The sequence below is a fragment of the Excalfactoria chinensis genome, chromosome 5, assembly GCF_039878825.1.
Source record: "Excalfactoria chinensis isolate bCotChi1 chromosome 5, bCotChi1.hap2, whole genome shotgun sequence".
NCBI classification, from domain to species: domain Eukaryota; kingdom Metazoa; phylum Chordata; class Aves; order Galliformes; family Phasianidae; genus Excalfactoria; species Excalfactoria chinensis.
The window spans coordinates 53,913,208-53,938,851 of NC_092829.1; the positions used below are offsets into that span (position 1 = coordinate 53,913,208).

The window sequence follows — 25,644 nt, forward strand, 5'->3', positions numbered from 1 at the left end:
CCTCATTGCCGTATGCTAATGAGCTTATCCAAGGGGGCGGGACCTAGTTATTATATGCTAATGAGGACTGAAGCCCCGCCCCTTCCAGGCTTGAGCCACGCCCCCTCAAGAAGAAAGGGGCGTGGCCTTATCACCGTATGCCAATGAGGTGTGAAGCCACGCCCCCTCGAGCCTAAAGGGGCGGGGCCTTATCATCGTATGCTAGTGAGTTATGAAGCCACGCCCCCAAAGGGGCGGAGCTTCGCTACAGTATGCTAATGAGGCATGAAGCCACGCCCCCAATGGGCTTGTGCCTAAAGGGGCGGAGCCTCAGTATCGTATGCTAATGAGGCACGAAGCCACGCCTACTTACTATATGCTAATGAGCTAGGAATCCACGCCCCCAATAGTCTGGAGTCCAAAGGGGCGGGGCCTCGTATGCTAATGAGGCACTAAGCCACGCCCCTCCCTATACTTATAATGGGGGCCTGCAATACCATTAACAGCCACAAGGCGGCGCTATAATGGAGCCCATAGGGTTTAATGGGGCCCATAGGGTATAATGGGGGCCTGCAATACCATTAACAGCGACAAGGCGGCGCTATAATGGAGCCCATAGGGTTTAATGGGGCCCATAGGATATAATGGGGGCTGCAATACCATTAACAGCCACAAGGCGGCGCAGTAATGGAGCCCATAGGGTTTAATCGGGACCATAGGGTTTAATGGGGCCCATAGGGTATAATGGGGGCCTGCAATACCATTAACAGCCACAAGGCGGCGCAATAATGGAGCCCATAGGGTTTAATCGGGACCATAGGGTTTAATGGGAGCTGCAATACCCTCAGCGGCCACAAGGTGGCGCTATAATAGAGCCCATAGGGTTTAATGGGGCCCATAGGATATAATGGGGGCCTGCAATAACATTAACAGCCACAAGGCGGCGCTATAATGGAGTCCATAGGGTTTAATCGGGCCCATAGGGTTTAATGGGAGCTGCAATACCATTAACAGCCACAAGGTGGCGCTATAATAGAGCTCATAGGGTTTAATGGGGCCCATAGGGTTTAATGGGGCCCATAGGGTTTAATGGGGTCTGCAGTCTCCAGTCTAAAGGGGCAGAGCCCCATATGCTAATGAGCCATGAAGCCACACCCCCGGTAGGCTGGAGTCCAAAGGGGCGGAGCCTCATTGCCGTATGCTAATGAGCTTATCCAAGGGGGCGGGACCTAGTTATTATATGCTAATGAGGACTGAAGCCCCGCCCCTTCCAGGCTTGAGCCACGCCCCCTCAAGAAGAAAGGGGCGTGGCCTTATCACCGTATGCTAATGAGGTGTGAAGCCACGCCCCCTCGAGCCTAAATGGGCGGGCCCTTATCATCGTATGCTAATGAGTTATGAAGCCACGCCCCCAAAGGGGCGGAGCCTCACTACTGTATGCTAATGAGACACAAAGCCACGCCCCCAATAGGCTTAAGTCCAATGGGGCGGGGCCTCAGAATCGTATGCAAATGAGGCATGAAGCTCCGCCCCATCTAGATACAGGTATCATTAGTGGGCGGGGCCTCATATGCTAATGAGGCTTGAAGCCACGCCCCCAATAGGCTTGAATCCAAAGGGGCGGAGCCTCAGTCTCATATGCTAATGAACCATGAAGCCACGCCCCCAATAGGCTGGAGTCCAAAGGGGCGGGGCCTCGTATGCTAATGAGGCACTAAGCCACGCCTCTCCCTATACTTATAATGGGGGCCTGCAATACCATTAACAGCCACAAGGCGGCGCTATAATGGAGCCCATAGGGTTTTATCGGGACCATAGGGTATAATGGGAGCTGCAATACCCTCAGCGGCCACAAGGCGGCGCTATAATAGAGCTCATAGGGTTTAATGGGGCCCATAGGGTTTAATGGGGCCCATAGGGTTTAATGGGGTCTGCAGTCTCCAGTCTAAAGGGGCAGAGCCCCATATGATAATGAGCCATGAAGCCACACCCCCGGTAGGCTGGAGTCCAAAGGGGCGGAGCCTCATTGCCGTATGCTAATGAGCTTATCCAAGGGGGCGGGACCTAGTTATTATATGCTAATGAGGACTGAAGCCCCGCCCCTTCCAGGCTTGAGACACGCCCCCTCAAGAAGAAAGGGGCGTGGCCTTATCACCGTATGCTAATGAGGTGTGAAGCCACGCCCCCTCGAGCCTAAATGGGCGGGCCCTTATCATCGTATGCTAATGAGTTATGAAGCCACGCCCCCAAAGGGGCGGAGCCTCACTACTGTATGCTAATGAGGCATGAAGCCACGCCCCCAATTGGCTTGTGCCTAAAGGGGCGGAGCCTCAGTATCGTATGCTAATGAGGCACGAAGCCACGCCTACTTACTATATGCTAATGAGCTAGGAATCCACGCCCCCAATAGTCTGGAGTCCAAAGGGGCGGGGCCTCGTATGCTAATGAGGCACTAAGCCACGCCCCTCCCTATACTTATAATGGGGGCCTGCAATACCATTAACAGCCACAAGGCGGCGCTATAATGGAGCCCATAGGGTTTAATGGGGCCCATAGGGTATAATGGGGGCCTGCAATACCATTAACAGCGACAAGGCGGCGCTATAATGGAGCCCATAGGGTTTAATGGGGCCCATAGGGTATAATGGGGGCTGCAATACCATTAACAGCCACAAGGCGGCGCAATAATGGAGCCCATAGGGTTTAATCGGGACCATAGGGTTTAATGGGGCCCATAGGGTATAATGGGGGCCTGCAATACCATTAACAGCCACAAGGCGGCGCAATAATGGAGCCCATAGGGTTTAATCGGGACCATAGGGTTTAATGGGAGCTGCAATACCCTCAGCGGCCACAAGGTGGCGCTATAATAGAGCCCATAGGGTTTAATGGGGCCCATAGGATATAATGGGGGCCTGCAATAACATTAACAGCCACAAGGCGGCGCTATAATGGAGTCCATAGGGTTTAATCGGGCCCATAGGGTTTAATGGGAGCTGCAATACCATTAACAGCCACAAGGTGGCGCTATAATAGAGCTCATAGGGTTTAATGGGGCCCATAGGGTTTAATGGGGCCCATAGGGTTTAATGGGGTCTGCAGTCTCCAGTCTAAAGGGGCAGAGCCCCATATGCTAATGAGCCATGAAGCCACACCCCCGGTAGGCTGGAGTCCAAAGGGGCGGAGCCTCATTGCCGTATGCTAATGAGCTTATCCAAGGGGGCGGGACCTAGTTATTATATGCTAATGAGGACTGAAGCCCCGCCCCTTCCAGGCTTGAGCCACGCCCCCTCAAGAAGAAAGGGGCGGGGCCTTATCACCGTATGCTAATGAGGTGTGAAGCCACGCCCCCTCGAGCCTAAATGGGCGGGCCCTTATCATCGTATGCTAATGAGTTATGAAGCCACGCCCCCAAAGGGGCGGAGCCTCACTACTGTATGCTAATGAGACACAAAGCCACGCCCCCAATAGGCTTAAGTCCAATGGGGCGGGGCCTCAGAATCGTATGCAAATGAGGCATGAAGCTCCGCCCCATCTAGATACAGGTATCATTAGTGGGCGGGGCCTCATATGCTAATGAGGCTTGAAGCCACGCCCCCAATAGGCTTGAATCCAAAGGGGCGGAGCCTCAGTCTCATATGCTAATGAACCATGAAGCCACGCCCCCAATAGGCTGGAGTCCAAAGGGGCGGGGCCTCGTATGCTAATGAGGCACTAAGCCACGCCTCTCCCTATACTTATAATGGGGGCCTGCAATACCATTAACAGCCACAAGGCGGCGCTATAATGGAGCCCATAGGGTTTTATCGGGACCATAGGGTATAATGGGAGCTGCAATACCCTCAGCGGCCACAAGGCGGCGCTATAATAGAGCTCATAGGGTTTAATGGGGCCCATAGGGTTTAATGGGGCCCATAGGGTTTAATGGGGTCTGCAGTCTCCAGTCTAAAGGGGCAGAGCCCCATATGATAATGAGCCATGAAGCCACACCCCCGGTAGGCTGGAGTCCAAAGGGGCGGAGCCTCATTGCCGTATGCTAATGAGCTTATCCAAGGGGGCGGGACCTAGTTATTATATGCTAATGAGGACTGAAGCCCCGCCCCTTCCAGGCTTGAGACACGCCCCCTCAAGAAGAAAGGGGCGTGGCCTTATCACCGTATGCTAATGAGGTGTGAAGCCACGCCCCCTCGAGCCTAAATGGGCGGGCCCTTATCATCGTATGCTAATGAGTTATGAAGCCACGCCCCCAAAGGGGCGGAGCCTCACTACTGTATGCTAATGAGGCATGAAGCCACGCCCCCAATTGGCTTGTGCCTAAAGGGGCGGAGCCTCAGTATCGTATGCTAATGAGGCACGAAGCCACGCCTACTTACTATATGCTAATGAGCTAGGAATCCACGCCCCCAATAGTCTGGAGTCCAAAGGGGCGGGGCCTCGTATGCTAATGAGGCACTAAGCCACGCCCCTCCCTATACTTATAATGGGGGCCTGCAATACCATTAACAGCCACAAGGCGGCGCTATAATGGAGCCCATAGGGTTTAATGGGGCCCATAGGGTATAATGGGGGCCTGCAATACCATTAACAGCGACAAGGCGGCGCTATAATGGAGCCCATAGGGTTTAATGGGGCCCATAGGGTATAATGGGGGCTGCAATACCATTAACAGCCACAAGGCGGCGCAATAATGGAGCCCATAGGGTTTAATCGGGACCATAGGGTTTAATGGGGCCCATAGGGTATAATGGGGGCCTGCAATACCATTAACAGCCACAAGGCGGCGCAATAATGGAGCCCATAGGGTTTAATCGGGACCATAGGGTTTAATGGGAGCTGCAATACCCTCAGCGGCCACAAGGTGGCGCTATAATAGAGCCCATAGGGTTTAATGGGGCCCATAGGATATAATGGGGGCCTGCAATAACATTAACAGCCACAAGGCGGCGCTATAATGGAGTCCATAGGGTTTAATCGGGCCCATAGGGTTTAATGGGAGCTGCAATACCATTAACAGCCACAAGGTGGCGCTATAATAGAGCTCATAGGGTTTAATGGGGCCCATAGGGTTTAATGGGGCCCATAGGGTTTAATGGGGTCTGCAGTCTCCAGTCTAAAGGGGCAGAGCCCCATATGCTAATGAGCCATGAAGCCACACCCCCGGTAGGCTGGAGTCCAAAGGGGCGGAGCCTCATTGCCGTATGCTAATGAGCTTATCCAAGGGGGCGGGACCTAGTTATTATATGCTAATGAGGACTGAAGCCCCGCCCCTTCCAGGCTTGAGCCACGCCCCCTCAAGAAGAAAGGGGCGGGGCCTTATCACCGTATGCTAATGAGGTGTGAAGCCACGCCCCCTCGAGCCTAAATGGGCGGGCCCTTATCATTGTATGCTAATGAGTTATGAAGCCACGCCCCCAAAGGGGCGGAGCCTCACTACTGTATGCTAATGAGACACAAAGCCACGCCCCCAATAGGCTTAAGTCCAATGGGGCGGGGCCTCAGAATCGTATGCAAATGAGGCATGAAGCTCCGCCCCATCTAGATACAGGTATCATTAGTGGGCGGGGCCTCATATGCTAATGAGGCTTGAAGCCACGCCCCCAATAGGCTTGAATCCAAAGGGGCGGAGCCTCAGTCTCATATGCTAATGAACCATGAAGCCACGCCCCCAATAGGCTGGAGTCCAAAGGGGCGGGGCCTCGTATGCTAATGAGGCACTAAGCCACGCCCCTCCCTATACTTATAATGGGGGCCTGCAATACCATTAACAGCCACAAGGCGGCGCTATAATGGAGCCCATAGGGTTTTATCGGGACCATAGGGTATAATGGGAGCTGCAATACCCTCAGCGGCCACAAGGTGGCGCTATAATAGAGCCCATAGGGTTTAATGGGGCCCATAGGATATAATGGGGGCCTGCAATACCATTAACAGCCACAAGGCGGCGCTATAATGGAGTCCATAGGGTTTAATGGGGCCCATAGGTTTTAATGGGGCCCATAAGATATAATGGGGGCTGCAATACCATTAACAGCCACAAGGCGGCGCTTAACGGAGCCCATAGGGTTTAATGGGGTCCATAGGGTTTAATGGGGACGATAGGGATTAATGGAGGCTGCAATACCATAAACAGCCACAAGGCGGCGCTATAATAGAGCCCATAGGGTTTAATGGGGCCCATAGGATATAATGGGGGCCTGCAATACCATTAACAGCCACAAGGCGGCGCTATAATAGAGCTCATAGGGTTTAATGGGGCCCATAGGGTTTAATGGGGCCCATAGGGTTTAATGGGGTCTGCAGTCTCCAGTCTAAAGGGGCAGAGCCCCATATGCTAATGAGCCATGAAGCCACACCCCCGGTAGGCTGGATTCCAAAGGGGCGGAGCCTCATTGCCGTATACTAATGAGCTTATCCAAGGGGGCGGGACCTAGTTATTATATGCAAATGAGGACTGAAGCCCCGCCCCTTCCTGGCTTGAGCCACGCCCCCTCAAGAAGAAAGGGGCGGGGCCTTATCACCGTATGCTAATGAGGTGTGAAGCCACGCCCCCTCGAGCCTAAAGGGGCGGGCCCTTATCATCGTATGCTAATGAGTAATGAAGCCACGCCCCCAAAGGGGCGGAGCCTCACTACTGTATGCTAATGAGGCATGAAGCCACGCCCCCAATGGGCTTGTGCCTAAAGGGGCGGAGCCTCCGTATCGTATGCTAATGAGGCACGAAGCCACGCCTACTTACATTATGCTAATGAGCTAGGAATCCACGCCCACAATAGGCTCGAGTCCAAAGGGGCGGGGCCTCAGTGTCGTATGCTAATGAGGACTGAAGCCACACCCCCAAAGGGGCGGAGCTTCACTGCTCTAGACTAATGAGGCATGAAGCTCCGCCCCCTTCAAGTCTCATACGTGGGCGGGGCCTCGTATGCTAATGAGACACAAAGCCACGCCCCCAATAGGCTTAAGTCCAATGGGGCGGGGCCTCAGAATCGTATGCAAATGAGGCATGAAGCTCCGCCTAATCTAGAAACAGGTATCATTAGTGGGCGGGGCCTCATATGCTAATGAGGCTTGAAGCCACGCCCCCAATAGGCTTGAATCCAAAGGGGCGGAGCCTCAGTCTCATATGCTAATGAACCATGAAGCCACGCCCCCAATAGGCTGGAGTCCAAAGGGGCGGGGCCTCGTATGCTAATGAGGCACTAAGCTACGCCCCTCTCTATACTTATAATGGGGGCCTGCAATACCATTAACAGCCACAAGGCGGCGCTATAATGGAGCCCATAGGGTTTAATGGAGCCCATAGGGTATAATGGGGGCCTGCAATACCATTAACAGCCACAAGGCGGCGCTATAATGGAGCCCATAGGGTTTAATGGAGCCCATAGGGTATAATGGGGGCCTGCAATACCATTAACAGCCACACGGCGGCGCTATAATGGAGCCCATAGGGTTTAATGGGGCCCATAGGGTTTAATGGGAGCCTGCAATACCCTCAGCGGCCACAAGGTGGCGCTATAATAGAACCCATAGGGTTTAATGGGGCCCATAGGATATAATGGGGGCCTGCAATACCATTAACAGCCACAAGGCGGCGCTATAATGGAGCTCATAGGGTTTAATGGGGCCCATAGGGTTTAATGGGGCCCATAGGGTTTAATGGGGTCTGCAGTCTCCAGTCTAAAGGGGCAGAGCCCCATATGCTAATGAGCCATGAAGCCACACCCCCGGTAGGCTGGAGTCCAAAGGGACGGAGCCTCATTGCCGTATGCTAATGAGCTTATCCAAGGGGGCGGGACCTAGTTATTATATGCTAATGAGGACTGAAGCCCCGCCCCTTCCAGGCTTGAGCCACGCCCCCTCAAGAAGAAAGGGGCGGGGCCTTATCACCGTATGCTAATGAGGTGTGAAGCCACGCCCCCTCGAGCCTAAAGGGGCGGGGCCTTATCATCGTATGCTAATGAGTTATGAAGCCACGCCCCCAAAGGGGCGGAGCCTCACTACTGTATGCTAATGAGGCATGAAGCCACGCCCCCAATGGGCTTGTGCCTAAAGGGGCGGAGCCTCCGTATCGTATGCTAATGAGGCACGAAGCCACGCCTACTTACTATATGCTAATGAGCTAGGAATCCACGCCCACAATAGGCTCGAGTCCAAAGGGGCGGGGCCTCAGTGTCGTATGCTAATGAGGTGTGAAGCCACACCCCCAAAGGGGCGGAGCTTCACTGCTCTAGACTAATGAGGCATGAAGCTCCGCCCCCTTCAAGTCTCATACGTGGGCGGGGCCTCGTATGCTAATGAGACACAAAGCCACGCCCCCAATAGGCTTAAGTCCAATGGGGCGGGGCCTCAGAATCGTATGCAAATGAGGCATGAAGCTCCGCCCCATCTAGATACAGGTATCATTAGTGGGCGGGGCCTCATATGCTAATGAGGCTTGAAGCCACGCTCCCAATAGGCTTGAATCCAAAGGGGTGGAGCCTCAGTCTCATATGCTAATGAACCATGAAGCCACGCCCCCAATAGGCTGGAGTCCAAAGGGGCGGGGCCTCGTATGCTAATGAGGCACTAAGCCACGCCCCTCCCTATACTTATAATGGGGGCCTGCAATACCATTAACAGCCACAAGGCGGCGCTATAATAGAGCCCATAGGGTTTAATGGAGCCCATAGGGTATAATGGGGGCCTGCAATACCATTAACAGCCACAAGGCGGCGCTATAATGGAGCCCATAGGGTTTAATGGGGCCCATAGGATATAATGGGGGCCTGCAATACCATTAACAGCCACAAGGTGGCGCTATAATAAAGCCCATAGGGTTTAATGGGGCCCATAGGATATAATGGGGGCCTGCAATACCATTAACAGCCACAAGGCGGCGCTATAATGGAGTCCATAGGGTTTAATCGGGCCCATAGGGTTTAATGGGAGCTGCAATACCATTACCAGCCACAAGGCGGCGCAATAATGGAGCCCATAGGGTTTAATGGAGCCCATAGGGTATAAGGGGGCCTGCAATACCATTAACAGCCACAAGGCGGCGCTATAATGGAGCCCATAGGGTTTAATGGGGCCCATAGGGTTTAATGGGAGCTGCAATACCCTCAGCGGCCACAAGGCGGCGCTATAATAGATCCCATAGGGTTTAATGGGGCCCATAGGATATAATGGGGGCCTGCAATACCATTAACAGCCACAAGGCGGCGCTATAATGGAGCCCATAGGGTTTAATGGGGCCCATAGGGTATAATGGGAGCTGCAATACCCTCAGCGGCCACAAGGTGGCGCTATAATAGAGCCCATAGGGTTTAATGGGGCCCATAGGATATAATGGGGGCTGCAATACCATTAACAGCCACAAGGCGGCGCTATAATGGAGTCCATAGGGTTTAATGGGGCCCATAGGTTTTAATGGGGCCCATAGGATATAATGGGGGCTGCAATACCATTAACAGCCACAAGGCGGCGCTTAACGGAGCCCATAGGGTTTAATGGGGTCCTTAGGGTTTAATGGGGACGATAGGGATTAATGGAGGCTGCAATACCATAAACAGCCACAAGGCGGCGCTATAATAGAGCCCATAGGGTTTAATGGGGCCCATAGGATATAATGGGGGCCTGCAATAACATTAACAGCCACAAGGCGGCGCTATAATGGAGTCCATAGGGTTTAATCGGGCCCATAGGGTTTAATGGGAGCTGCAATACCATTAACAGCCACAAGGTGGCGCTATAATAGAGCTCATAGGGTTTAATGGGGCCCATAGGGTTTAATGGGGCCCATAGGGTTTAATGGGGTCTGCAGTCTCCAGTCTAAAGGGGCAGAGCCCCATATGCTAATGAGCCATGAAGCCACACCCCCGGTAGGCTGGAGTCCAAAGGGGCGGAGCCTCATTGCCGTATGCTAATGAGCTTATCCAAGGGGGCGGGACCTAGTTATTATATGCTAATGAGGACTGAAGCCCCGCCCCTTCCAGGCTTGAGCCACGCCCCCTCAAGAAGAAAGGGGCGGGGCCTTATCACCGTATGCTAATGAGGTGTGAAGCCACGCCCCCTCGAGCCTAAATGGGCGGGGCCTTATCATCGTATGCTAATGAGTTATGAAGCCACGCCCCCAAAGGGGCGGAGCCTCACTACTGTATGCTAATGAGACACAAAGCCACGCCCCCAATAGGCTTAAGTCCAATCGGGCGGGGCCTCAGAATCGTATGCAAATGAGGCATGAAGCTCCGCCCCATCTAGATACAGGTATCATTAGTGGGCGGGGCCTCATATGCTAATGAGGCTTGAAGCCACGCCCCCAATAGGCTTGAATCCAAAGGGGCGGAGCCTCAGTCTCATATGCTAATGAACCATGAAGCCACGCCCCCAATAGGCTGGAGTCCAAAGGGGCGGGGCCTCGTATGCTAATGAGGCACTAAGCCACGCCCCTCCCTATACTTATAATGGGGGCCTGCAATACCATTAACAGCCACAAGGCGGCGCTATAATGGAGTGCATAGGGTTTAATGGGGCCCATAGGTTTTAATGGGGCCCATAGGATATATTGGGGGCTGCAATACCATTAACAGCCACAAGGCGGCGCTTAACGGAGCCCATAGGGTTTAATGGGGTCCATAGGGTTTAATGGGGACGATAGGGATTAATGGAGGCTGCAATACCATAAACAGCCACAAGGCGGCGCTATAAAGGGGCCCATAGGTTTAATGGGGCCCTTAGGGTTTAATGGGGGCCTGCAATACCATTAACAGCCACAAGGCGGCGCTATAATGGAGCCCATAGGGTTTAATCGGGACCATAGGGTTTAATGGGAGCTGCAATACCCTCAGCGGCCACAAGGTGGCGCTATAATAGAGCCCATAGGGTTTAATGGGGCCCATAGGATATAATGGGGGCCTGCAATACCATTAACAGCCACAAGGCGGCGCTATAATAGAGCTCATAGGGTTTAATGGGGCCCATAGGGTTTAATGGGGCCCATAGGGTTTAATGGGGTCTGCAGTCTCCAGTCTAAAGGGGCAGAGCCCCATATGCTAATGAGCCATGAAGCCACACCCCCGGTAGGCTGGAGTCCAAAGGGGCGGAGCCTCATTGCCGTATGCTAATGAGCTTATCCAAGGGGGCGGGACCTAGTTATTATATGCTAATGAGGACTGAAGCCCCGCCCCTTCCAGGCTTGAGCCACGCCCCCTCAAGAAGAAAGGGGCGTGGCCTTATCACCGTATGCTAATGAGGTGTGAAGCCACGCCCCCAAATAGGCGGAGCCTCACTACTGTATACTAATGAGGCATGAAGCCACGCCCCCAATGGGCTTGTGCCTAAAGGGGCGGAGCCTCAGTATCGCATGCTAATGAGGCTCGAAGCCACGCCTACTTACTATATGCTAATGAGCTAGGAATCCACGCCCACAATAGGCTCGAGTCCAAAGGGGCGGGGCCTCAGTGTCGTATGCTAATGAGGACTGAAGCCACACCCCCAAAGGGCCGAAGCTTGACTGCTCTAGGCTAATGAGGCATGAAGCTCCGCCCCCTTCAAGTCTCATACGTGGGCGGGGCCTCGTATGCTAATGAGGCACTAAGCCACGCCCCTCCCTATACTTATAATGGGGGCCTGCAATACCATTAACAGCCACAAGGCGGCGCTATAATGGAGCCCATAGGGTTTAATGGAGCCCATAGGGTATAATGGGGGCCTGCAATACCATTAACAGCCACAAGGCGGCGCTATAATGGAGCCCATACGGTTTAATCGGGACCATAGGGTTTAATGGGAGCTGCAATACCCTCAGCGGCCACAAGGTGGCGCTATAATAGAGCCCATAGGGTTTAATGGGGCCCATAAGATATAATGGGGGCCTGCAATACCATTAACAGCCACAAGGCGGCGCTATAATGGAGCCCATAGGGTTTAATCGGGACCATAGGGTTTAATGGGAGCTGCAATACCAAAAGCGGCCACCAGGTGGCGCTCTAACATAAGCTATATGGGACCCCATAGGGTTTAATGGAGCCCATAGGGTATAATGGGGCCCATAGGGTATAATGGGGCCCATAGGGTTTAATGGGGCCCATAGGGTATAATGGGGGCTGCAATACTATTAACAGCCACAAGGCGGCGCTATAATGGAGCCCATAGGGTTTAATGGGGCCCATAGGGTATAATGGGGGCCTGCTATACCATTAACAGCCACAAGGCGGCGCTATAACGGAGCCCATAGTGTTTAATGGGGTCCATAGGGTTTAATGGAAACCATAGGGATTAATGGGGCCTGCAATACCAAAAGCGGCCACCAGGTGGCGCTCTAACATAAGCTATATGGGACCCCATAGGGTTTAATGGAGCCCATAGGGTTTAATGGGGCCTGCAATACCATTAACAGCCACAAGGCGGCGCTATAATGGAGCCCATAGGATATAATGGGGCCCATAGGGTATAATGGGGCCCATAGGGTATAATAGAGCTCATAGGGTTTAATGGGGCCCATAGGGTTTAATGGGGCCCATAGGGTTTAATGGGGTCTGCAGTCTCCAGTCTAAAGGGGCAGAGCCCCATATGCTAATGAGCCATGAAGCCACACCCCCGGTAGGCTGGAGTCCAAAGGGGCGGAGCCTCATTGCCGTATGCTAATGAGCTTATCCAAGGGGGCGGGACCTAGTTATTATATGCTAATGAGGACTGAAGCCCCGCCCCTTCCAGGCTTGAGCCACGCCCCCTCAAGAAGAAAGGGGCGGGGCCTTATCACCGTATGCTAATGAGGTGTGAAGCCACGCCCCCAAAGGGGCGGAGCCTCACTACTGTATACTAATGAGGCATGAAGCCACGCCCCCAATGGGCTTGTGCCTAAAGGGGCGGAGCCTCAGTATCGCATGCTAATGAGGCTCGAAGCCACGCCTACTTACTATATGCTAATGAGCTAGGAATCCACGCCCACAATAGGCTCGAGTCCAAAGGGGCGGGGCCTCAGTGTCGTATGCTAATGAGGACTGAAGCCACACCCCCAAAGGGCCGAAGCTTGACTGCTCTAGGCTAATGAGGCATGAAGCTCCGCCCCCTTCAAGTCTCATACGTGGGCGGGGCCTCGTATGCTAATGAGGCACTAAGCCACGCCCCTCCCTATACTTATAATGGGGGCCTGCAATACCATTAACAGCCACAAGGCGGCGCTATAATGGAGCCCATAGGGTTTAATGGAGCCCATAGGGTATAATGGGGGCCTGCAATACCATTAACAGCCACAAGGCGGCGCTATAATGGAGCCCATACGGTTTAATCGGGACCATAGGGTTTAATGGGAGCTGCAATACCCTCAGCGGCCACAAGGTGGCGCTATAATAGAGCCCATAGGGTTTAATGGGGCCCATAAGATATAATGGGGGCCTGCAATACCATTAACAGCCACAAGGCGGCGCTATAATGGAGCCCATAGGGTTTAATCGGGACCATAGGGTTTAATGGGAGCTGCAATACCAAAAGCGGCCACCAGGTGGCGCTCTAACATAAGCTATATGGGACCCCATAGGGTTTAATGGAGCCCATAGGGTATAATGGGGCCCATAGGGTATAATGGGGCCCATAGGGTTTAATGGGGCCCATAGGGTATAATGGGGGCTGCAATACTATTAACAGCCACAAGGCGGCGCTATAATGGAGCCCATAGGGTTTAATGGGGCCCATAGGGTATAATGGGGGCCTGCTATACCATTAACAGCCACAAGGCGGCGCTATAACGGAGCCCATAGTGTTTAATGGGGTCCATAGGGTTTAATGGAAACCATAGGGATTAATGGGGCCTGCAATACCAAAAGCGGCCACCAGGTGGCGCTCTAACATAAGCTATATGGGACCCCATAGGGTTTAATGGAGCCCATAGGGTTTAATGGGGCCTGCAATACCATTAACAGCCACAAGGCGGCGCTATAATGGAGCCCATAGGATATAATGGGGCCCATAGGGTATAATGGGGCCCATAGGGTATAATGGGGCCCATAGGGTTTAATGGGGCCCATAGGGTATAATGGGGGCTGCAATACTATTAACAGCCACAAGGCGGCGCTATAATGGAGCCCATAGGGTTTAATCGGGACCATAGGGTTTAATGGGAGCTGCAATATCCTCAGCGGCCACAAGGTGGCGCTATAATAGAGCCCATAGGGTTTAATGGGGCCCATAGGGTATAATGGGGGCCTGCAATACCATTACCAGCCACAAGGTGGCGCTATAATGGAGCCCATAGGGTTTAATGGGGTCCATAGGGTTTAATGGGGACCATAGGGATTAATGGGGCCTGCAATACCAATAGCGGCCACAAGGCGGCGCTATAATAGAGCCCATAGGGTTTAATGGGGCCCATAGGGTATATTATTTATAGAGTCTTATTTATTGACAATGAAGTCTTATTTATTAGGAATGTTTAATTAGCAATGGAGTCTTACTTAGTGGCAATGGAATCTTCTTTTCAAGAAAAGGAGTCATAATTATAAGCAATGGAGTCTTATTTATTAGGAGTGGAATCTTATTTATTCGCAATATAGTCTTACTAATTAGCAATTGAGTCTTATTTATTGACAATGGAGTCCTACTGATCGGCAATGGAGCCTTATTTATTGGCAATGGAGTTATATTTATTGGCAGTGGTGTCTTAGATATTGGCAATGGACTCTTATTTATTAGCAATTGGGTCTTACTAATTAGCTGTGGAGTTATATTTATTATCAGTCGAGTCTTATTTATTGGCAATGGAGTCTTATTAATACCAGTGGAACTTTATTAGCTATAGAGCAGTATTAGTATTTGATGGAGCATTCTTAATGAGCGATGTAACATTATTAAAGCACTACAGCATCATTATTGAATTTCAGCATTATTAGCAATGGACTATTAGTAATTAGCAACGGAATGTTATTAAGTAATGATGGAGCATTATTAGTTACTGATTTAGTATTAATATCGATGGACTATTATTAATTCTCAATGGAGAATGATTAATTGCCAATGGCAAATTATTAGTGATGGAATAATATTAATTAGCAATGGAGTAGTATTAGTGATGGAGCATTATTAATTAGCAATAGGCCATTATTATGGTGATGAAGGTGATGACGATGGAGATAGATGATCCTACAGCACACAATGGGACGATCCTACAGCACACAATGGGACGATCCTACAGCACACAATGGGGTCCTGCAGCCCATGGGATGATCTTACACCCAATGGGATGATCCTACAGCACACAGTGGGGTCAGTGGTGCACAATGGGGTCCAGCAGCCAATGGGATGATCCTGCAGCCAATCGGTGACTGGTGTTTCATTGTGCACACAGATGCTGAGCTGACACACATGGATGCGGAGCGGCAACAATCTGGACTCAGTGGAGGAATCCAACCTGCAGCATGTGAGGATGGAAAGCAGGGAGGATTAATAAAGGCATCAGCACTGCAATAGGAACAACAGGATGGATATGGGGTATAAGGGATGGTTAATAAAGGCATCAGCACTGCAATAGGAACAACAGGATGGATATGGGGTATAAGGCAGGGATGGCTCATAAAGGCACCAACACACAACAGGAACAGCATAGGGACAAAACGTCATCCAGCTATGGGACATAAGGCCATTATACGGACACACACGGACACACACGGACACACACGGACACACACGGACACACACGGACACACACGGACACATCAGGTCTCTATGGGGTTTAATGGAGGCCTATGGGGTCTTATGGGGTGTCTATGGAGTCCTATGGAGTTCAAAAGGGTCTTATGGGGTCCTATGGGGTCCAAATGGGGCCTATGGGGTCGCTATGGGGTTCAAATGGGTCCTATGGGGTCTCTATGGAGTCCTTTTGGGTCTCTATGGGGTTTAATGGGGGCCAGTGAGGTCTTATGGGGTATATGCACACATATATACACACACATATACACACACATCATGGCCCATAAATATCCCAGAAGACCCCATTAAACCCCATAAGGACCCCATAACATCCCATAGGCCCTTATTAAACCCCCATAGGGATCCCATAAGACCCCATTAAACCCCATCGGACACCCTGAGGCCCCATTAAACCCCATAGAGTACCCAAATGATCCCATAAAACCCCATAGCCCCCATTAAACCCCATAGTGACCATAGAGGACATTAATAGCAGCAGTCTGAATCTCCCTTTGCATATCAGCCCTATTAACAGCAATGGGAGCTACAACAGCGCCGCCTTGTGGACACAACGCAGAACTGCAACGGAGGAGCAACAGCAGCAATAAAGAACTGAATGGAGCCATGGGGGAACAGAAACGAACTTGGGGGGCAGAATGTGATGGCTGCACTTGGGGGGCAGAACGTGATGGCGGCACTTATGGGGCACGACACACAGGCTGGACTTGGGGGGCAGAAAGAGATGGCAGCACTTGGGGGGCAAAAGGCAATGGCTGCATTTGGGAGCAGCAAGAAGGGCACTGCAATAAAAATTAAGCACTGAAGTGCAGAAATGAGCTCTGGAACGTTACCTTGGGTCTCAGTATGGAACAGATCCAACACAGTCAGTGTGTGCTGCTCTTATCTGCTGGGCAGGCAATTCCCGGCCAGCAAAGTTGAGTTCCGAGGCGTTCCAGGCAATGCAGGTTTCTGTTCCTCGCTGTTCTCATCAGGAGCTGCGCATCTCTCGGGGCTCTGCTGGCACCTGTTGGACACGACACGGCAATGAAGGCGCTGCCCACATCTGCAGGTGCCACACTGTGAACATGACACTAACTGTGATGGAAGGGAGCAGTAGGATAGAATTCATGCTATTAGGGATAGAAGTAATGCTATTGCTAAGGGTAGAGGTGCAGTTACTTTACAAGTGCTATTTTGCACTAGGATCAGAATTAAGGTTACTTAAACAAAAACAAAGGGTTCTACTTACAGATACTCTGCAGACAAATGCAGTTATCACTAGAGCTCCCATTAAGGTGCAGCTTCAGGCCAACATTAACATGAACGCTGCCTCCCAGCAAATCCCAGAGAGCCAAAGGCAAATGGAAGCAGAACGCCCACAGAAAGCCCCAAAAAAAGAAAAGCAAAGCAAGCAGCCAACAGTAACACAAGGGCAAAAACAAGAGAACAGCCAAGGGAAAGCACAAGGGAAAGGCAGGGCAAAGAGAGCGTGGTATGAAACACCAAGAACAGAGGCCAAAGGGAAACACCAAAAGAACACTGCAGGAACACTAAACGGGGGGGCACGGCCCAAGAGAACATTGCAGGGAACATCAAGATGGAATGCAAGGCCAAAAGGGCACCACAGGGAACAATAAAACAAACAGGAAGGTATAAAAGGGCACTGCAGAGAACATTGAAAAAGAGGGCAAGACCCAAAAGGGCACTGCAGGGAACATCAACATAGGAGGCAAAGCCCAAAAGGGCACTGCAAGGAACATTAACGTGGGGACAAGGCCCAAAAGGGCACTGCACAGAACAATAAAACACAGGGCAAGGCCCAAAAGGGCACTGCAGGGAACACTGAGATGGAGAGCATGGCCTCCAAGGCTGCAGTGAACAATATAATGGGATGTAAGGCACCAAAGAAAGCTGCAAGGGACTCTGATATGGGAGGGAAGACCCAAGAGAACACAGGAGGGAACACCAAAACAGAAAACAAACCCAACAGAATGCTGAACAGAACAGCAAAACTGAAAGCAAAGAGAACACTACAGGAAATACATGAGCAATGACAGAGTGCAAAGGCAAACAGAATGCAGAAGGACGAGAGCAGACAGCCCGTAGGGCACCCCAGAGTGCAGAAATGAGCTCTGGAACGTTACCTTGGGTCTCAGTATGGAACAGATAAAACACAGTCAGTGTGTGCTGCTCTTACTTGCTCTTACCTGCTGGGCTGAGAGTTACCGGTCAGCAAAGCTGGTTCAGGGCCATTCCAGGCAATGCAGGTTTCTGTTCCTCGCTGTTCTCATCAGGAGCTGCACATCTCTCAGGGCTCTGCTGGCACCTGTTGGACACAAAGCAACAATGAAGGCACTACCCACATGTGCAGGGCAGCACCTTTTGCACAAGCAGGCACTGCAGTGGTCGGGATACCTAAAAATGGCAGAGCTCACAGCCCTGAAACAAAGCAGAAACCAAAGACAAACACTCACCCACAGCCCGCAGGAGGCAAACTCCAGGGAGAAACACCACCCTTACAGCTGCTGACACTGCAATGTGGTCAGGCTGCCCCAGAAATGAGGGCAGCACAGCCCTGACTTAAAGAACCCCTCACCCCAATCCAAGGCCCAGAGCTCACCCCACACTCCAAAGGAAGCAGTCCCCAAGGAGAGATACCGCCCTCATGGCTGCCAGCCTTCCAATGCAGCTGTGAGCCCCAACAGGGGCAGATCACAGCCCTGCAATAAGGCAGGAATCACTCACCCCTTCCCGAGGAGCGGGGCTCACCCCACAGAAAACAGTCTGCAAGGAGATATGTGTCCCTTGCAGGTGGCACCCCTTAAATATGGTCACAACCCCCTGAGAAAAACAGAGCTCCCAGCCCCAAAATAAAGGAATCACTCACCTCATTCCAGAGACAAACAGCCCACACTCCCAAGGAAGCAATCAGGTACAGATGCTGCTCCTGCCGCTGCCAGCCCTGAAATGGGGTCAGGATCCACTAAAAAGAGAAAAACACAGCCTTAAAATAAGGAAAGGATCACTCACCCCACTCCATGGCTCACCCCATAAGGAAGGGATCACTCACCCCACCCCACAAGGAAGGGATCACTCCCCCCACTCCATGGCTCACCCCCACACTCCTAAGCAATGGGGGGCTATAGGGGGCAATGGGATGATGGGGGGCTATGGGGTCCTATGGGGTTCAAATGGGGCCTATGGGGTCTCTATGGGGGCCAGTGAGGTCTTATGGGGTATATGCACACACACATACGCACACACACACACGCGCAGACACACACGCACATACACACACGCACATACACACACGCACATACACACACGCACATACACACACGCACATACACACACGCACATACACACACGCACACACACACGCACACACACACGCACGCACACACACACGCACACACACACGCACACACACACGCACACACACACGCACACACACACACACACACACACACACACACATACACACACACACATACACACACACACATACACACACACACATACACACACACACATACACACACACACATACACACACACACACATACACACACACACACATACACACACACACATACACACACACACATACACACACACACATACACACACACACACACACACACACACACACACATACACACACACACACACACACACACACATCATGCCCCATAAATATCCCAGAAGATCCCATTAAGCCCCATAAGGACCCCATAACATCCCATAGGCCCTTATTAAACCCCCATAGGGATCCCATAAGACCCCATTAAACCCCATCGGACACCCTAAGGCCCCAAAGGCCCCATTAAACCCCATAGAGACCCCATAAAGGCCCCAAATGATCTCATAAAACCCCATAGCCCCCATTAAACCCCATAGTGACCATAGAGGACATTAATAGCAGCAGTCTGAATCTCCCTTTGCATTGCAGCCCTATTAACAGCAACGGGAGCTACAACAGCGCCGCCTTGTGGACACAACGCAGAACTGCAACGGAGGAGCAACAGCAGCAATAAAGAACTGAATGGAGCCATGGGGGAACAGAAACGAACTTGGGGGGCAGAATAAGATGGCTGGACTTGGGGGGCAGAACGTGATGGCGGCACTTATGGGGCACGACACACAGGCTGGACTTGGGGGGCAGAAACAGATGGCAGCACTTGGGGGGCAAGAGGCAATGGCTGCATTTGGGGGCAGCAAGAAGGGCACTGCAATAAGAATTAAGCACTGAAGTGCAGAAATGAGCTCTGGAACGTTACCTTGGGTCTCAGTATGGAACAGATCCAACACAGTCAGTGTGTGCTGCTCTTATCTGCTGGGCAGGCAATTCCCGGCCAGCAAAGTTGAGTTCCGAGGCGTTCCAGGCAATGCAGGTTTCTGTTCCTCGCTGTTCTCATCAGGAGCCGCGCATCTCTCAGGGCTCTGCTGGCACCTGTTGGACACGACACGGCAATGAAGGCGCTGCCCACATCTGCAGGTACCACACTGTGAACATGACACTAACTGTGATGGAAGGGAGCAGTAGGATAGAATTCATGCTATTAGGGATAGAAGTAATGCTATTGCTAAGGGTAGAGGTGCAGTTACTTTACAAGTGGTATTTTGCACTAGGATCAGAATTAAGGTTACTTAAACAAAAACAAAGGGTTCTACTTACAGATACTCTGCAGTCAAGTGCAATTATCACTAGAGCTCCCATTAAGGTGCAGCTTCAGGCCAACATTAACATGAACGCTGCCTCCCAGCAAATCCCAGAGAGCCAAAGGCAAATGGAAGCAGAACGCCCACAGAAAGCCCCAAAAAAAGAAAAGCAAAGCAAGCAGCCAACAGTAACACAAGGGCAAAAACAAGAGAACAGCCAAGGGAAAGCACAAGGGAAAGGCAGGGCAAAGAGAGCGTGGTATGAAACACCAAGAACAGAGGCCAAAGGAAAGGCAGCGCAGGAGGCCAAATGGAAACACCAAAAGAACACTGAATCAACACTAAACGGGGGGGCACGGCTCAAGAGAACATTGCAGGGAACATCAAGATGGAATGCAAGGCCAAAAGGGCACCACAGGGAACAATAAAACAAACAGCAAGGTATAAAAGGGCACTGCAGAGAACATTGAAAAACAGGGCAAGACCCAAAAGGGCACTGCAGGGAACATCAAGATAGGAGGCAAAGCCCAAAAGGGCACTGCAAGGAACATTAGAACAGAGCACAAGGCCCAAAAGGGCACTGCACAGAACATAAACGTGGGGACAAAGACCAAAAGGGCACTGCAAGAAACATTAACATGAGGACAAGGGCCAAAAGGGCACTGCAAGGAATATTAAAACAGAGCACAAGGCCCAAAAGGGCACTGCAGGGAACATAAACGTGGGGACAAGGCCCAAAAGGGCACTGCAAGAAACATTAACGTGAGGACAAGGCCCAAAAGGGCACTGCACAGAACAATAAAACACAGGGCAAGGCCCAAAAGGGCACTGCAGGGAACACTGAGATGGAGAGCATGGCCTCCAAGGCTGCAGTGAACAATATAATGGGATGTAAGGCACCAAAGAAAGCTGCAAGGGACTCTGATATGGGAGGGAAGGCCCAAGAGAACACAGGAGGGAACACCAAAACAGAAAACAAACCCAACAGAATGCTGAACAGAACAGCAAAACTGAAAGCAAAGAGAACACTGCAGGAAATACATGAGCAATGACAGAGTGCAAAGGCAAACAGAATGCAGAAGGACAAGAGCAGACAGCCCATAGGGCACCCCAGAGTGCAGAAATGAGCTCTGGAACGTTACCTTGGGTCTCAGTATGGAACAGATAAAACACAGTCAGTGTGTGCTGCTCTTACCTGCTGGGCTGAGAGTTACCGGTCAGCAAAGCTGGTTCAGGGCCATTCCAGGCAACGCAGGTTTCTGTTCCTCGCTGTTCTCATCAGGAGCTGCACATCTCTCAGGGCTCTGCTGGCACCTGTTGGACACAAAGCAACAATGAAGGCACTACCCACATGTGCAGGGCAGCACCTTTTGCACAAGCAGGCACTGCAGTGGTCGGGATACCTAAAAATGGCAGAGCTCACAGCCCTGAAACAAAGCAGAAACCAAAGACAAACACTCACCCACAGCCCGCAGGAGGCAAACTCCAGGGAGAAACACCACCCTTACAGCTGCTGACACTGCAATGTGGTCAGGCTGCCCCAGAAATGAGGGCAGCACAGCCCTGACATAAAGAACCCCTCACCCCAATCCAAGGCCCAGAGCTCACCCCACACTCCAAAGGAAGCAGTCCCCAAGGAGAGATACTGCCCTCATGGCTGCCAGCCTTCCAATGCAGCTATGAGCCCCAACAGGGGCAGATCACAGCCCTGCAATAAGGCAGGAATCACTCACCCCTTCCCGAGGAGCGGGGCTCACCCCACAGAAAACAGTCTGCAAGGAGATATGTGTCCCTTGCAGGTGGCACCCCTTAAATATGGTCACAACCCCCTGAGAAAAACAGAGCTCCCAGCCCCAAAATAAAGGAATCACTCACCTCATTCCAGAGACAAACAGCCCACACTCCCAAGGAAGCAATCAGGTACAGATGCTGCTCCTGCCGCTGCCAGCCCTGAAATGGGGTCAGGATCCACTAAAAAGAGAAAAACACAGCCTTAAAATAAGGAAAGGATCACTCACCCCACTCCATGGCTCACCCCATAAGGAAGGGAACACTCACCCCACCCCACAAGGAAAGGATCACTCACCCCACTCCATGGCTCACCCCCACACTTCTAAGCAATGGGGGGCTATAGGGGGCAATGGGATGATGGGGGGCTATAGGGGGACATTAGCAGCAATTCTATATATCATAAGTAAACCAACAATAGACGACCATCTATTTCATAGTCACACACACTGCCGGCTTCACACTGCACTGCGTCAGAGCTGCAGGCCTTCTTTCAAGCGCTTTGATAGCACTGACTGCAATACACGGTACCTGGCCATAAGCAATAGATGGGAACAGCAGCACGAACACACCGTTATCGTTGCCATGGCTGAGAACAGCAACGAGGCAACAACCTGCAGCTCCTGCTGCGACGCTCCCGGACTTTTCCCTGCGTCCAAACGCTGTTCCACGGTCCGACTGTTGTTCCCCGGGCAGGAACTGCCGGCAGCTTTTCTACCCCAGCCGGAACCAACCGGACCCGGGAGCTCACCCGGCCGGGGGCAGCGACGATCGCTGCGCTTCTACCCCGCGTAGGACGGCTCCGTCCGGCTGACGGGCTGCCCTGATCCCACGCACAAACCGCTCCGCCGATGGAGGCTCCTTGTCGGCTCCCGCGGGGTTCGGCTGAGGGAGAACGAACGAGAAACCGCGGGGCGCGCCAAAGGCGGGAGAGAACGCCGCTAAAATAGGAGGTCGCCATTTTGGTCATGCGCAGTAGCGCTTTTCCGCCGCAATTTTGGACATGCGCAGTAGCGCTTTTCCGCCGCAATTTTGGGCATGCGCAGTAGCGCTTTTCCGCCGCCGTTATGGACATGCGCAGTAGCGTCCCTTCTGCCGCGGTGCATTGTGGGATATAACGCGGCAGGAGGAGGTCGGCATTTTGGACATGCGCAGTAGCGCTTCTCCGACGCCATTTTGGACATGCGCAGTAGCGGCCCTTTCTGCCGCGGTGCATTGTGGGATATCCCGCCAAAATTGGAGGACGCCATTTTGGACATGCGCAGTAGCGCTTCTCCGACGCCATTTTGGACATGCGCAGTAGCGTCCCTTCTGCCGCGGAGCATTGTGGGATATCCCGCCAAAATTGGAGGACGCCATTTTGGACATGCGCAGTAGCGCTGTTTTCGCCGCCATTTTGGACATGCGCAGTAGCGTCCCTTCTGCCGCGGTGCATTGTGGGATATCCCGCCAAAATTGGAGGACGCCATTTTGGACATGCGCAGTAGCGTCTTTTCCGCCGCGGTGCATTGAGGGATATCCCGCCAAAATTGGAGGACGCCATTTTGGACATGCGCAGTAGCGTCTTTTCCGCCGCGGTGCATTGTGGGATATCCCGCCAAAATTGGAGGACGCCATTTTGGACACGCGCAGTAGCGCTTCTCCGCCGCCATTTTGGACATGCGCAGTAGCGTCCCTTCCGGCAATATAGTTTTACTAGTTGTTAGTTTATTAGTTTATTAGTTTATATTTCCGAAAATATAGTTTTATTTCAATTAATCTTTTCGATTGGCAATGGAGTCTCATTTATGGGCAATGGAGCCTTACAATCAATACACTCTTACTTATTGGCAATGGACTCTTATTTAATGGCAATGGACTCTTAAGTCTTAATGGAGTTATATTTATTAGCAATGGAGTCTCATTTATTAGCTATAGAGTCTTACTAATTAGCATTGTAGTCTTGTCTGTTGGCAATGGAGCCCATAGGGTTTAATGGGGCCCATAGGGTATAATGGGGGCCTGCAATACCATTAACAGCCACAAGGCGGCGCTATAATGGAGCCCATAGGGTTTAATGGAGCCCATAGGGTTTAATGGGGCCCATAGGGTTTAATGGGGTCTGCAGTCTCCAGTCTAAAGGGGCGGAGCCCCATATGCTAATGAGCCATGAAGCCACACCCCCGGTAGGCTGGAGTCCAAAGGGGCGGAGCCTCATTGCCGTATGCTAATGAGCTTATCCAAGGGGGCGGGACCTAGTTATTATATGCTAATGAGGACTGAAGCCCCGCCCCTTCCAGGCTTGAGCCACGCCCCCTCAAGAAGAAAGGGGCGGGGCCTTATCACCGTATGCTAATGAGGTGTGAAGCCACGCCCCCAAAGGGGCGGAGCCTCACTACTGTATACTAATGAGGCATGAAGCCACGCCCCCAATGGGCTTGTGCCTAAAGGGGCGGAGCCTCAGTATCGCATGCTAATGAGGCTCGAAGCCACGCCTACTTACTATATGCTAATGAGCTAGGAATCCACGCCCACAATAGGCTCGAGTCCAAAGGGGCGGGGCCTCAGTGTCGTATGCTAATGAGGACTGAAGCCACACCCCCAAAGGGCCGAAGCTTGACTGCTCTAGGCTAATGAGGCATGAAGCTCCGCCCCCTTCAAGTCTCATACGTGGGCGGGGCCTCGTATGCTAATGAGGCACTAAGCCACGCCCCTCCCTATACTTATAATGGGGGCCTGCAATACCATTAACAGCCACAAGGCGGCGCTATAATGGAGCCCATAGGGTTTAATGGAGCCCATAGGGTATAATGGGGGCCTGCAATACCATTAACAGCCACAAGGCGGCGCTATAATGGAGCCCATACGGTTTAATCGGGACCATAGGGTTTAATGGGAGCTGCAATACCCTCAGCGGCCACAAGGTGGCGCTATAATAGAGCCCATAGGGTTTAATGGGGCCCATAAGATATAATGGGGGCCTGCAATACCATTAACAGCCACAAGGCGGCGCTATAATGGAGCCCATAGGGTTTAATCGGGACCATAGGGTTTAATGGGAGCTGCAATACCAAAAGCGGCCACCAGGTGGCGCTCTAACATAAGCTATATGGGACCCCATAGGGTTTAATGGAGCCCATAGGGTATAATGGGGCCCATAGGGTATAATGGGGCCCATAGGGTTTAATGGGGCCCATAGGGTATAATGGGGGCTGCAATACTATTAACAGCCACAAGGCGGCGCTATAATGGAGCCCATAGGGTTTAATGGGGCCCATAGGGTATAATGGGGGCCTGCTATACCATTAACAGCCACAAGGCGGCGCTATAACGGAGCCCATAGTGTTTAATGGGGTCCATAGGGTTTAATGGAAACCATAGGGATTAATGGGGCCTGCAATACCAAAAGCGGCCACCAGGTGGCGCTCTAACATAAGCTATATGGGACCCCATAGGGTTTAATGGAGCCCATAGGGTTTAATGGGGCCTGCAATACCATTAACAGCCACAAGGCGGCGCTATAATGGAGCCCATAGGATATAATGGGGCCCATAGGGTATAATGGGGCCCATAGGGTAT

The 25,644-nt window shown here is 52.0% G+C and overlaps 1 long non-coding RNA gene across 23 annotated transcripts in view; it reads right to left on the reverse strand.

Annotated features, from left to right (window-relative positions):
- The window catches only part of LOC140252815 (uncharacterized), a 78,822-nt gene that overhangs the window by 43,987 nt on the left and 9,191 nt on the right, over window positions 1–25,644 (reverse strand). For 21 of the 23 annotated variants that reach the window (XR_011903713.1, XR_011903734.1, XR_011903720.1 and 18 more), the window contains 6 exons: window positions 22,174–22,269; window positions 21,494–21,612; window positions 19,917–20,089; window positions 18,524–18,619; window positions 17,844–17,962; window positions 16,488–16,660 (listed from right to left, as the gene is read on the reverse strand). This is a non-coding gene — a long non-coding RNA (uncharacterized lncRNA). Of the gene's footprint in view, window positions 1–15,150; window positions 15,359–16,487; window positions 16,661–17,843; window positions 17,963–18,523; window positions 18,620–19,916; window positions 20,090–21,493; window positions 21,613–22,173; window positions 22,270–25,644 lie in introns of those variants that run through there. The other 2 variants (XR_011903733.1, XR_011903722.1) reach the window with 2 other exon arrangements.